Below are 14,702 nucleotides of genomic sequence, written 5' to 3'. Positions count from 1 at the left end.
CGCCTCCCCTCCCACGGTGTGATACCTCCCCTCCCACGGTGTGATGCCTCCCCTCCCACGGTGTGATGCCTCCCCTCCCACGGTGTGATACCTCCCCTCCCACGGTGTGATACCTCCCCTCCCACGGTGTGATACCTCCCCTCTTGCGGTGTCATGCCTCCCCTCCCACGGTGTGTCGCCTCCCCTCCCACGGTGTCATACCTCCCCCCCCCCACGGCGTCACTTATCCCCTTCCACGGTGTCACGCCTCCCCTCCCACGGTGTCACGCCTCCCCTCCCACGGTGTCACGCCTTCCCTCCCACGGTGTGATGCCTCCCCTCCCACGGTGTCATGCCTTCCCTCCCACGGTGTGATGCCTCCCCTCCCACGGTGTGATACCTCCCCTCCCACGGTGTCACGCCTCCCCTCCCACGGTGTCACTCATCCCCTCCCACGGTGTCACTTATCCCCTCCCACGGTGTCACTTATCCCCTCCCACGGTGTCACTTATCCCCTCCCACGGTGTCACTTATCCCCTCCCACGGTGTCACTTATCCCCTCCCACGGTGTCACTTATCCCCTCCCACGGTGTCACTCATTCCCTCCCACGGTGTCACTTATCCCCTCCCACGGTGTCACTTATCCCCTCCCACGGTGTCACTCATTCCCTCCCACGGTGTCACTCATCCCCTCCCACGGTGTCACTTATCCCCTCCCACGGTGTCACTCATTCCCTCCCACGGTGTCACTTATCCCCTCCCACGGCGTCACTTATCCCCTCCCACGGTGTCACTCATCCCCTCCCACGGTGTCACTTATCCCCTCCCACGGTGTCACTCATTCCCTCCCACGGTGTCACTTATCCCCTCCCACGGCGTCACTTATCCCCTCCCACGGTGTCACTTATCCCCTCCCACGGTGTCACTTATCCCCTCCCACGGTGTCACTTATCCCCTCCCACGGTGTCACTTATCCCCTCCCACGGTGTCACTCATTCCCTCCCACGGTGTCACTCATCCCCTCCCACGGTGTCACTCATCCCCTCCCACGGTGTCACTCTCATCCCCTCCCACGGTGTCACACTCATCCCCTCCCACGGTGTCACTCATCCCCTCCCACGGTGTCACTCATCCCCTCCCACGGCGTCACTTATCCCCTCCCACGGTGTCACTTATCCCCTCCCACGGTGTCACTTATCCCCTCCCACGGTGTCACGCCTCCCCTCCCACGGTGTCACTCATCCCTTCCCACGGTGTCACTCCTCCCCTCCCATGGTGTCACTCATCCCCTCCCACGGTGTCACTCATCCCCTCCCACGGTGTCACTCATCCCCTCCCACGGTGTCACTCATCCCCTCCCACGGTGTCGCTCATCCCCTCCCACGGTGTCACTCATCCCCTCCCAAGGTGTCACTCATCCTCTCCCACGGTGTCATGCCTCCCCTCCCACGGTGTGATGCCTCCCCCTCCCACGGTGTGATGCCTCCCCTCCCACGGTGTGATGCCTACCCCTCCCACGGTGTCACGCCTCCCCTCCCACGGTGTGAAGCCTCCCCTCCCACGGTGTGAAGCCTCCCCTCCCACGGTGTGATGCCTCCCCCTCCCACGGTGTCACGCCTCCCCTCCCACGGTGTGAAGCCTCCCCTCCCAAGGTGTGAAGCCTCCCCTCCCACGGTGTGAAGCCTCCCCTCCCACGGTGTGATGCCTCCCCTCCCAGGGTGTGATGCCTCCCCCTCCCACGGTGTCACGCCTCCCCTCCCACGGTGTGAAGCCTCCCCTCCCACGGTGTGAAGCCTCCCCTCCCACGGTGTGATGCCTCCCCTCCCACGGTGTGATACCTCCCCCTCCCACGGTGTGAAGCCTCCCCTCCCACGGTGTGAAGCCTCCCCTCCCACGGTGTGATGCCTCCCCCTCCCACGGTGTGATGCCTCCCCCTCCCACGGTGTCACGCCTCCCCACCCACGGTGTGAAGCCTCCCCTCCCACGGTGTGAAGCCTCCCCTCCCACGGTGTGATGCCTCCCCCTCCCACGGTGTGATGCCTCCCCCTCCCACGGTGTCACGCCTCCCCTCCCACGGTGTGAAGCCTCCCCTCCCACGGTGTGAAGCCTCCCCTCCCACGGTGTGAAGCCTCCCCTCCCACGGTGTGAAGCCTCCCCTCCCACGGTGTGATGCCTCCCCTCCCAGGGTGTGATGCCTCCCCCTCCCACGGTGTCACGCCTCCCCTCCCACGGTGTGAAGCCTCCCCTCCCACGGTGTGAAGCCTCTCCTCCCACGGTGTGATGCCTCCCCTCCCAGGGTGTGATGCCTCCCCCTCCCACGGTGTCACGCCTCCCCTCCCACGGTGTGAAGCCTCCCCTCCCACGGTGTGAAGCCTCCCCTCCCACGGTGTGATGCCTCCCCCTCCCACGGGGTGATGCCTCCCCCTCCCACGGTGTCACGCCTCCCCTCCCACGGTGTGAAGCCTCCCCTCCCACGGTGTGAAGCCTCCCCTCCCACGGTGTGATGCCTCCCCCTCCAACGGTGTGATGCCTCCCCCTCCCACGGTGTCACGCCTCCCCTCCCACGGTGTGAAGCCTCCCCTCCCACGGTGTGAAGCCTCCCCTCCCACGGTGTAATGCCTCCCCTCCCACGGTATGATGCCTCCCCTCCCACGGTATGATGCCTCCCCACCCACGGTATGATGCCTCCCCTCCCACGGTATGATGCCTCCCCTCCCACGGTATGATGCCTCCCCTCCCACGGTATGATGCCTCCCCACCCACGGTGTGACTGTCCACCGTGGGAGAGGACCACAGTCGCCCACGGGGTTACAGTGGCCATAACCCGACCTTGTCCCCGGTGTAAGGTAAGTCAGCCGCTCCCGTGGCCCCCACACTAGACTGGGCTTCACGGAAGGTAGACATAGCCAAACCTGTTCTGTCCCTCCGAGATGCATATGGTTGTCTCAGTAAATGTGCGTGAACTAGGCTTCACTGGGCCGGCTTGTCCACTACGATGTAACACTGTTTTAGTTGCCGCCAGATTCACGAAGCAGTTACCCAAGCACTTACGAACCTGGACCTGGATTCACGAAGCTCCGTGTATTTCTCCATAAGTATGTGTGCTTCGAAGGTTCCTAAGTATCGGCTAAGAACGCGCCTAAGAGCGATTCAGAAAAGTAGACGTATGAAGATTTTTAGGTACAGTTCAGTAGTTCACTTAGGTCTCGCTAGATGTCACTAGAGCTTTTAGTTTGGCCAATGGGAGAGAAGGTAACATTTTTCATAACAGCTGTAGCCAATCACGACGCTGGCATACCAGAGGTTATCCGTGATGCACTTGCCACTTATTTTACGTCGAATTTCCTCATAAATTTAGTATATTTCGAAGTAAAACTATATTGTTTCAACTTGTACAGTCAGCACCGACATTGTAGTATACATATATGTTACATTTTTTGTTTACCTGCGTAATTCTAAGAGATAGTGTATAGCTCCCCTTGTCGCTCCCAAGACTTGAGGAGCGAAGGTATTTATTTATGTATATATCTAAATTTACCCAAGGGCCACTAACTACCTAGTGGCCTCGACGAGGACAAGAGGCCGGCGGCTTGTTAAGTCCCGCCAACTGTCCTAATGATATTTTCTAGCTGGATTTTGGCATTTACGGCTTCAGCGGGTAGGCGGTTCCATGGGTTTATAACCCTCTGGGTGAAAAAAAACTTGTTTCAGTCCTACTTGAGAGGACATACTGTCCAACACTATATCTGTGATTGTCCTGTTATCAGTGACCTCAGGCCAAATGGTATGAGGAACTTTGAGCTCTGTAATTACTTCATACACTCAGGAATATTGGAAGATATTCTTGGGCTGTACCCAAATTTTGCCAGTGGAGTTGACCAGACCACACACTAGAAATTGAAGGGACGACGACGTTTCGGTCCGTCCTGGACCATTCTCAAGTCAATCGACTTGAGAATGGTCCAGGACGGACCGAAACGTCGTCGTCCCTTCAATTTCTAGTGTGTGGTCTGGTCAACATACTTCAGCCACGTTATTGTGACTCATCGCTTGCCAGTGGAGGCTAATAGGGCCTTAATTTTTTTATTATCTCTTGATTCCACGTATGACTGGCCGTCCTGTGAGGTGGGAATGTTGGCTGAGCCTGTACCTAGTTTATGACCTACACTGTAAGCTTTCATATAGAATAGGGCAGCAGCACATTGCTGTCTATACCTAAGCTTGTTAATAAAAAGAAATCAGTAATAAAGGTTTTAAGTTATAGCTTGCATTATTATTACCAGTATTATTCTTATTAAATCATAAATGTTAACCATGGATCATTAAGATCTCATATTGATATGTAATGTTAATAATGTTGACCAAACCTCACATTAGAAGATAAAAAGAAGACAACAATGTTATTAATGTTTCTTGTGAATCATTAAATTGTGCATTATGTCTCAATTTTTCACTTCTTTGGATATACATTAGAAGAAAATAGGATAAACAATCCATAAACATGTTTCATTATAATTTTGTATTTAAATAACTGGATCAATATTTTTATAGCTGACAGGATTTGTTTCTCACAGGTGCATTATTTGTTAAAAAATTAGGTTTATTGTTACACACAATGGTGCTACACAGCCTTCCTGGCTTGGTGCCTTCTTTGGACAATTACTGATTGTTACACAGCCAAATTGTGTAACAGGAAGAGGTCTTGGACACAAATTTTGTTCCATGCTAAATGTAGAGGAATCAGCTGAGCATTCCTCAAATGAAATAAGCTGCCTCAGCTTATAAGGTAAATAAAATAAGCATTCCTCAAATAAGTAGCTGCCTCACCTCACTGCCTTACTGCTACATAGCCTTCCCGGCATGGTGCCTTCTCTTGATAATTACTTATTGTAACAGCCAAATTGTGTAACAGGAAGAGGTCTTGGACCCCTACTTTCCCCTTTCTTTTTTAACAGACCATAATAGTCCATACATTCATAATTACAGGTTTAAGTATTCAGCGAGAGAAGTTTTTGAAGTTTTTGGTCTTCTCTTTACCGAAGATCATTTGTGCAACATATCTTTCTTTTATGTCTCACCCAGATTTAATTTCAAAATAAACCAAACAAAATAAATTAAAAATGGATATGTATAGCTAAGGTACACCCCTAGCTATACTTATTACTAGGTGAACAGGCGCATTTGGCGATAGAAATGATCCCACCAGCCCAGGTTCATCGCCTCCCATATTTCATGTTCACCAGTGTTTATTTACTTAATATCTACTGGTATGATATCTTGCTATTATAAAACTATTTCTAATATCATAAAATACATATTTACTACAAGTTTCAAGCAGAGAATACATATATAGTTAACACGGAGGACTCCGTCTTGAAACTCGCCAGCTAAAAACGTTTTATTTATAAGAAAATCGACCCTCCGTGTTGTGTAGTAGAGAAAAATTGAGTTATATCCAGTTTACGTAAAGCTACAAGTGGTCGAGGCCGTCCTTAAATCGAGGCAGTGTACTATCGAAGATTTTCCTTCTTAAATGCGAACCTGAATACCTACGTAGCCGCTACGAAGGGGCTAAGAAGAAAAACATTCGTAAGTACGTACGTAACTGCTTCGTAAATCTGGCCGCTGTACATCTTTTCTCAATCATTGGCGGCTTTGTTTACAATCATGAGCTCCGAAGCACCAGGAGGCTGTTTATAACAATAACAACCGTTGATTGGGAAAATTTCATACTTATAAACTGTTTAATAAATGTAATCAAAGCCGTTAAAGATTGAGGAAAGATGTACACATTCGTAAGTACTTGTGTAACTGCTTCATGAATCTGGCCTTCACCCGAGGCCAGATAATTTCTTCTTATCACAGTGGTATGTAATCGTCCAGTCCGATACTAATCCAATATTGTTTGGTGCTCAGTAAACCTCAAGCAAACAGAGAGAGAGAAAGGAAGAAAGATGGGAAGTAAACTCATGCTAAAATTATTCACCGTTTACTAAAATATAACTACAGAGTAACGGCCTGAAAATATCTCGCTTATTTTACAGATGGCAACACTCTTCGCTAAAGTTAGTAATAATATGGCAACACTCTTCGCTAAAGTCAGTAATGATATGGCAACACACTCCGCTAAAGTCAGTAATAATATGGCAACACACTCCGCTAAAGTCAGTAATAATATGGCAACACTCTCCGCTAAAGTCAGTAATAATATGGCAACACTCTCCGCTAAAGTCAGTAATAATATGGCAACACTCCGCTAAAGTCAGTAATAATATGGCAACACTCCGCTAAAGTCAGTAATAATATGGCAACACTCCGCTAAAGTCAGTAATGATATGGCAACACACTCCGCTAAAGTCAGTAATAATATGGCAACACTCTCCGCTAAAGTCAGTAATAATATGGCAACACTCCGCTAAAGTCAGTAATAATATGGCAACACTCCGCTAAAGTCAGTAATGATATGGCAACACACTCCGCTAAAGTCAGTAATAATATGGCAACACTCTCCGCTAAAGTCAGTAATAATATGGCAACACTCCGCTAAAGTCAGTAATAATATGGCAACACTCCGCTAAAGTCAGTAATAATATGGCAACACTCCGCTAAAGTCAGTAATAATATGGCAACACTCTAACAGTCTCTTAGATTATAAATCGCGTGACTTTGTTTTCTTTAATCATTTTCTCTCCCGGCCGTTTCTAGAACATTGGGCAGCATGAAACTTCACCTAATTAATACACGTACTGCTTGACGCCACATAAATAATAAATAGATAAACGAGAGAAACGAACAATGACGAAGAATTTCACTTCGTGTCCGGCATCACAAAAACACGGCCTTTCTCCTCGCGTTATTTCTGGCCTCAAACACTCAACATTTACTACACATTTCTTATCAAGAAGGTGGAATGGTAGAGCTTTATCGACCTTAATAATGATTCCTGGTTGATGTGGTCTCGTAGGATGTGTGTGGCTGGCTACACTACCACCACACTACCACCACAACCACCACCACCACACTACCACAACCACCACACTACCACCACACTACCACCATAACCACCATACTACCACAACCACCACCACACTACCACAACAACCACCACAACAACCACCACACTACCACAACCACACTACCAACACAACCACCACAACCACCACCACACTACCACAACCACAATACCACCACAACCACCACAACCACACTACCATAACAACCACCACACTACCACAACAACCACCACACTACCACAACAACAACCATACTACCACAACCACCACCACACTACCACCACACTACCACAACCACCACCACACTACCACCACACTACCACAACCACCACCACACTACCACAACCACCACCACACTACCACAACCACCACCACTCTACCACAACAACCACCACACTACCACAACAACAACCACACTACCACAACAACAACCACAATACCACCACACCACCACACTACCACAACAACCACCACACTACCACAATAACCACCACACTACCACAACAACCACCACACCAACACAACAACCACCACAACAACCACCACACCAACCACCACACCACCACCACACCACAACAACCACCACACCACCACCACACCACAACAACCCCCACAACAACCACCACACCAACCACCACACCACCACCACACCACAACAACCACCACACTACCACAACCACCACAACAACCACCACACTACCACAACAACCACCACAACAACCACCACAACAACCACCACACCACCACAACAACCACCACAACAACCACCACACTACCACAACAACCACCACAACAACCACCACACTACCACAACAACCACCACAACAACCACCACAACAACCACCACACCACAACAACCACCACACCACAACAACCACCACAGTACCACAACAACCACCACACCACCGCAGCAACCACCACACTACCACAACAACAACCACCACAACAACCACCACACTACCACAACAACAACCACCACAACAACCACCACACCACAACAACTACCACACTACCACAACAACCACCACAGTACCACAACCCATACCACTCTACCACAACAACCACCACAACAACCACCACACCACAACAACCACCACAGTACCACAACAACCACCACCACACTACCACAACAACAACCACAGTACCACAACAACAACACTACCACAACAACAACCACACTACCTCAACAACCACCACACCACCACCATAACAACCACCACACTACCACAACAACCACCACACCACCACAACAACCACCACACTACCTCAACAACCACCACACCACCACAACAACCACCACACTACCTCAACAACCACCACACCACCACAACAACCACCACACTACCTCAACAACCACCACACCACCACAACAACCACCACACTACCACAACAACCACAACACTGCCACAACAACCACACTACCACAACCACCACAACAACCACCACACCACAACAACCACCACACCACCACCACACTACCACAACATCCACTACACTACCACAACAACCACAACAACTACCACAACAACCACCACACCACCACACCACAACAACCACCACACTACCACAACAACCACCACAACATCCACTACACTACCACAACAACCACCACAACAACCACCACATCACCACCACAACAACCACCACACTACCACAACCACCACAACATCCACCACACTACCACAACAACCACCACAACAACCACCACACTACCACAACCACCACAACAACCACAACAACCACCACACCACCACAACAACCACCACACCACAACAACCACCACACTACCACAACCACCACAACAACCACCACAACAACCACCACAACAACCACCACAACAACCACCACAACAACCACCACAACAACCACCACACTACCAACACAACCACCACACTACCAACACAACCACCACACTACCAACACAACCACCACACTACCACAACAACTACCACAACAACCACCACACCACAACAACCACCACACCACAACAACCACCACAACCACCACCACACGACCACAACAACCACCACACTACCACAACAACCACCACACTACCACAACAACCACCACACTACCACAACAACCACCACACTACCACAACAACCACCACACTACCACAACCCATACCACACTACCACAACAACCACCACACTACCACAACAACCACCACACTACCACAACAACAACCACACTACCTCAACAACCACCACACTACCAACACAACCACCACACTACCAACACAACCACCACACTACCAACACAACTACCACAACAACCACCACACTACCACAACAACCACAACAACCACCACACTACCACAACAACAACCACAACAACCACCACACCACCACAACAACCACCACGCCACACTACCACAACAACCACCACACCACACTACCACAACAACCACCACACTACCACAACAACCACCACACTACCACAACAACCACCACCACAACCACCACACCACCACAACAACCACCACAACAACCACCACACCACCACAACAACCACCACAACAACCACCACAACATCACAACAACAACCACAACAACCACCACAACAACCACCACAACAACCACCATAACACCACACCACAACAACCACCACAACAACCACCACAACAACCACCATAACAACTACCACAACAACCACCATAACAACCACCACACTACCACAACAACCACCATAACAACCACCACACTACCACAACAACCACCACACTACCACAACAACCACCACAACAACCACCACAACACCACAACAACAACCACAACAACCACAACACCACAACTACAACCACAACAACCACCACAACAACCACCATAACAACCACCACAACACAACAACCACAACAACCACCACAACAACAACCACAACAACCACCACACTACCACAACAACAACCACAACAACCACCACACTACCAACACAACAACCACCACACTACCAACACAACCACCACACTACCACAACCACCACTACACTACCACAACAACCACCACACTACCAACACAACCACCACCACACTACCACAACCACCACTACACTACCACAACAACCACCACACTACCACAACAACCACCACACCACCACAACAACCACCACGCCACACTACCACAACAACCACCACACCACACTACCACAACAACCACCACACTACCACAACAACCACCACACTACCACAACAACCACCACACTACCACAACAACCACCACCACAACCACCACACCACCACAACAACCACCACAACAACCACCACACTACCACAACAACCACCACAACAACCACAACAACCACCACACTACCACAACAACCACCACCACAACAACCACCACCACAACCACCATAACACCACACCACAACAACCACCACAACAACCACCACAACCACCATAACAACTACCACACCAACCACCACAACATCACAACAACAACCACAACAACCACCACAACAACCACCACCACAACAACCACCACAACAACCACCATAACACCACACCACAACAACCACCACAACAACCACCACAACAACCACCACAACAACCACCATAACAACTACCACAACAACCACCATAACAACCACCACACTACCACAACAACCACCACACTACCACAACAACCACCACAACACCACAACAACAACCACAACAACCACCACAACACCACAACTACAACCACAACAACCACCACAACAACCACCATAACAACCACCACAACACAACAACCACAACAACCACCACAACAACCACAACAACCACCACACTACCACAACAACCACCACACTACCACAACAACTACCACAACAACCACCACACCACAACAACCACCACACCACAACAACCACCACAACCACCACCACACGACCACAACAACCACCACACTACCACAACAACCACCACACTACCACAACAACCACCACACTACCACAACAACCACCACACCACAACAACCACCACACTACCACAACAACCACCACACTACCACAACCCATACCACACTACCACAACAACCACCACACTACCACAACAACCACCACACTACCACAACAACAACCACACTACCTCAACAACCACCACACTACCAACACAACCACCACACTACCAACACAACCACCACACTACCAACACAACTACCACAACAACCACCACACTACCACAACAACCACAACAACCACCACACTACCACAACAACAACCACAACAACCACCACACCACCACAACAACCACCACGCCACACTACCACAACAACCACCACACCACACTACCACAACAACCACCACACTACCACAACAACCACCACACTACCACAACAACCACCACCACAACCACCACACCACCACAACAACCACCACAACAACCACCACACCACCACAACAACCACCACAACAACCACCACAACATCACAACAACAACCACAACAACCACCACAACAACCACCACAACAACCACCATAACACCACACCACAACAACCACCACAACAACCACCACAACAACCACCATAACAACTACCACAACAACCACCATAACAACCACCACACTACCACAACAACCACCATAACAACCACCACACTACCACAACAACCACCACACTACCACAACAACCACCACAACAACCACCACAACACCACAACAACAACCACAACAACCACAACACCACAACTACAACCACAACAACCACCACAACAACCACCATAACAACCACCACAACACAACAACCACAACAACCACCACAACAACAACCACAACAACCACCACACTACCACAACAACAACCACAACAACCACCACACTACCAACACAACAACCACCACACTACCAACACAACCACCACACTACCACAACCACCACTACACTACCACAACAACCACCACACTACCAACACAACCACCACCACACTACCACAACCACCACTACACTACCACAACAACCACCACACTACCACAACAACCACCACACCACCACAACAACCACCACGCCACACTACCACAACAACCACCACACCACACTACCACAACAACCACCACACTACCACAACAACCACCACACTACCACAACAACCACCACACTACCACAACAACCACCACCACAACCACCACACCACCACAACAACCACCACAACAACCACCACACTACCACAACAACCACCACAACAACCACAACAACCACCACACTACCACAACAACCACCACCACAACAACCACCACCACAACCACCATAACACCACACCACAACAACCACCACAACAACCACCACAACCACCATAACAACTACCACACCAACCACCACAACATCACAACAACAACCACAACAACCACCACAACAACCACCACCACAACAACCACCACAACAACCACCATAACACCACACCACAACAACCACCACAACAACCACCACAACAACCACCATAACAACTACCACAACAACCACCATAACAACCACCACACTACCACAACAACCACCACACTACCACAACAACCACCACAACACCACAACAACAACCACAACAACCACCACAACACCACAACTACAACCACAACAACCACCACAACAACCACCATAACAACCACCACAACACAACAACCACAACAACCACCACAACAACCACAACAACCACCACACTACCACAACAACCACCACACTACCACAACAACTACCACAACAACCACCACACTACGAACACAACCACCACACTACCACAACCACCACTACACTACCACAACAACCACCACACTACCAACACAACCACCACACTACCACAACAACCACCACACTACCAACACAACAACCACCACACTACCACAACAACCACCACACTACCAACACAACAACCACCACACTACCAACACAACCACCACACTACCACAACCACCACTACACTACCACAACAACCACCACACTACCAACACAACCACCACTACACTACCACAACAACCACCACACTACCACAACAACCACCACACTACCAACACAACAACCACCACACTACCAACACAACCACCACACTACCACAACAACCACCACACTACCAACACAACAACCACCACACTACCAACACAACCACCACACTACCACAACCACCACTACCACAACAACCACCACACTACCAACACAACCACCACCACACTACCAACACAACCACCACACTACCACAACCACCACTACACTACCACAACAACCACCACACTACCAACACAACAACCACCACACTACCACAACAACCACCACACTACCACAACAACCACCACACTACCAACACAACAACCACCACACTACCAACACAACCACCACACTACCACAACCACCACTACCACAACAACCACCACACTACCAACACAACCACCACCACACTACCAACACAACCACCACACTACCACAACCACCACTACACTACCACAACAACCACCACACTACCACAACCACCACTACACTACCACAACAACCACCACACTACCACAACAACAACCACACCACCATAACAATCATCACACCACAGCAACCACCACACTACCACAACAACCACCACACTACCACAACAACCACCACACTACCACAACAACCACCACACTACCACAACAACCACCACACTACCACAACAACCACACTACCACAACAACCACCACACTACCACAACAACCACCACACTACCACAACAACCACCACACTACCACAACAACCACCACACTACCACAACAACCACCACACTACCACAACAACCACCACAACAACCACCACACTACCACAACAACCACCACAACAACCACCACAACAACCACCACACTACCACAACAACCACCACACTACCACAACAACCACCACACTACCAACACAACCACCACAACAACCACCATAACAACCACCACAACAACCACCACAACAACCACCACAACAACCACCACAACAACCACCACAACACCACAATAACAACCACAACAACCACCACACTACCACAACAACCACCACAACAACCACCACAACAACCACCACAACAACCACAACACCACAACAACAACCACAACAACCACCACACTACCACAACAACCACCACAACAACCACCACAACAACCACCATAACACCACAACAACCACCACAACAACCACCACAACACCACAACAACCACCACAACAACCACCACAACACCACAACAACCACCACAACAACCACCACAACAACCACCACAACACCACAACAACCACCACAACAACCACCACAACAACCACCACAACACCACAACAACCACCACAACAACCACCACAACAACCACCACAACACCACAACAACCACCACAACAACCACCACAACAACCACCACAACAACCACCACAACACCACAACAACCACCACAACAACCACCACAACACCACAACAACCACCACAACAACCACCACAACAACCACCACAACAACCACCACAACACCACAATAACAACCACAACAACCACCACAACAACCACCACAATAACAACCACAACAACAACCACAACAACCACCACAACAACCACCACAACACCACAACAACCACCACAACAACCACAACAACCACCACAACAACCACCACAACAACCACCACAACAACCACCACAACAACCACCACAACACCACAACAACCACCACAACAACCACCACAACAACCACCACAACAACCACCACAACACCACAATAACAACCACAACAACCACCACAACACCACAATAACAACCACAACAACCACCAC

At 49.8% G+C, this 14,702-nt stretch overlaps 1 protein-coding gene across 4 annotated transcripts in view; it reads left to right on the top strand.

Annotated features, from left to right (window-relative positions):
• The window catches only part of LOC123772798 (uncharacterized), a 352,704-nt gene that overhangs the window by 27,462 nt on the left and 310,540 nt on the right, over positions 1–14,702 (top strand). The gene's annotated exons all lie outside the window — the stretch shown is intronic.

Source organism: Procambarus clarkii, chromosome 14, assembly GCF_040958095.1.
Source record: "Procambarus clarkii isolate CNS0578487 chromosome 14, FALCON_Pclarkii_2.0, whole genome shotgun sequence".
Classification (NCBI taxonomy): Eukaryota; Metazoa; Arthropoda; class Malacostraca; order Decapoda; family Cambaridae; genus Procambarus; species Procambarus clarkii.
The sequence above is the reverse complement of the archived record's forward strand: the minus strand, read 5'-3'. Positions and strand labels throughout refer to the sequence as shown.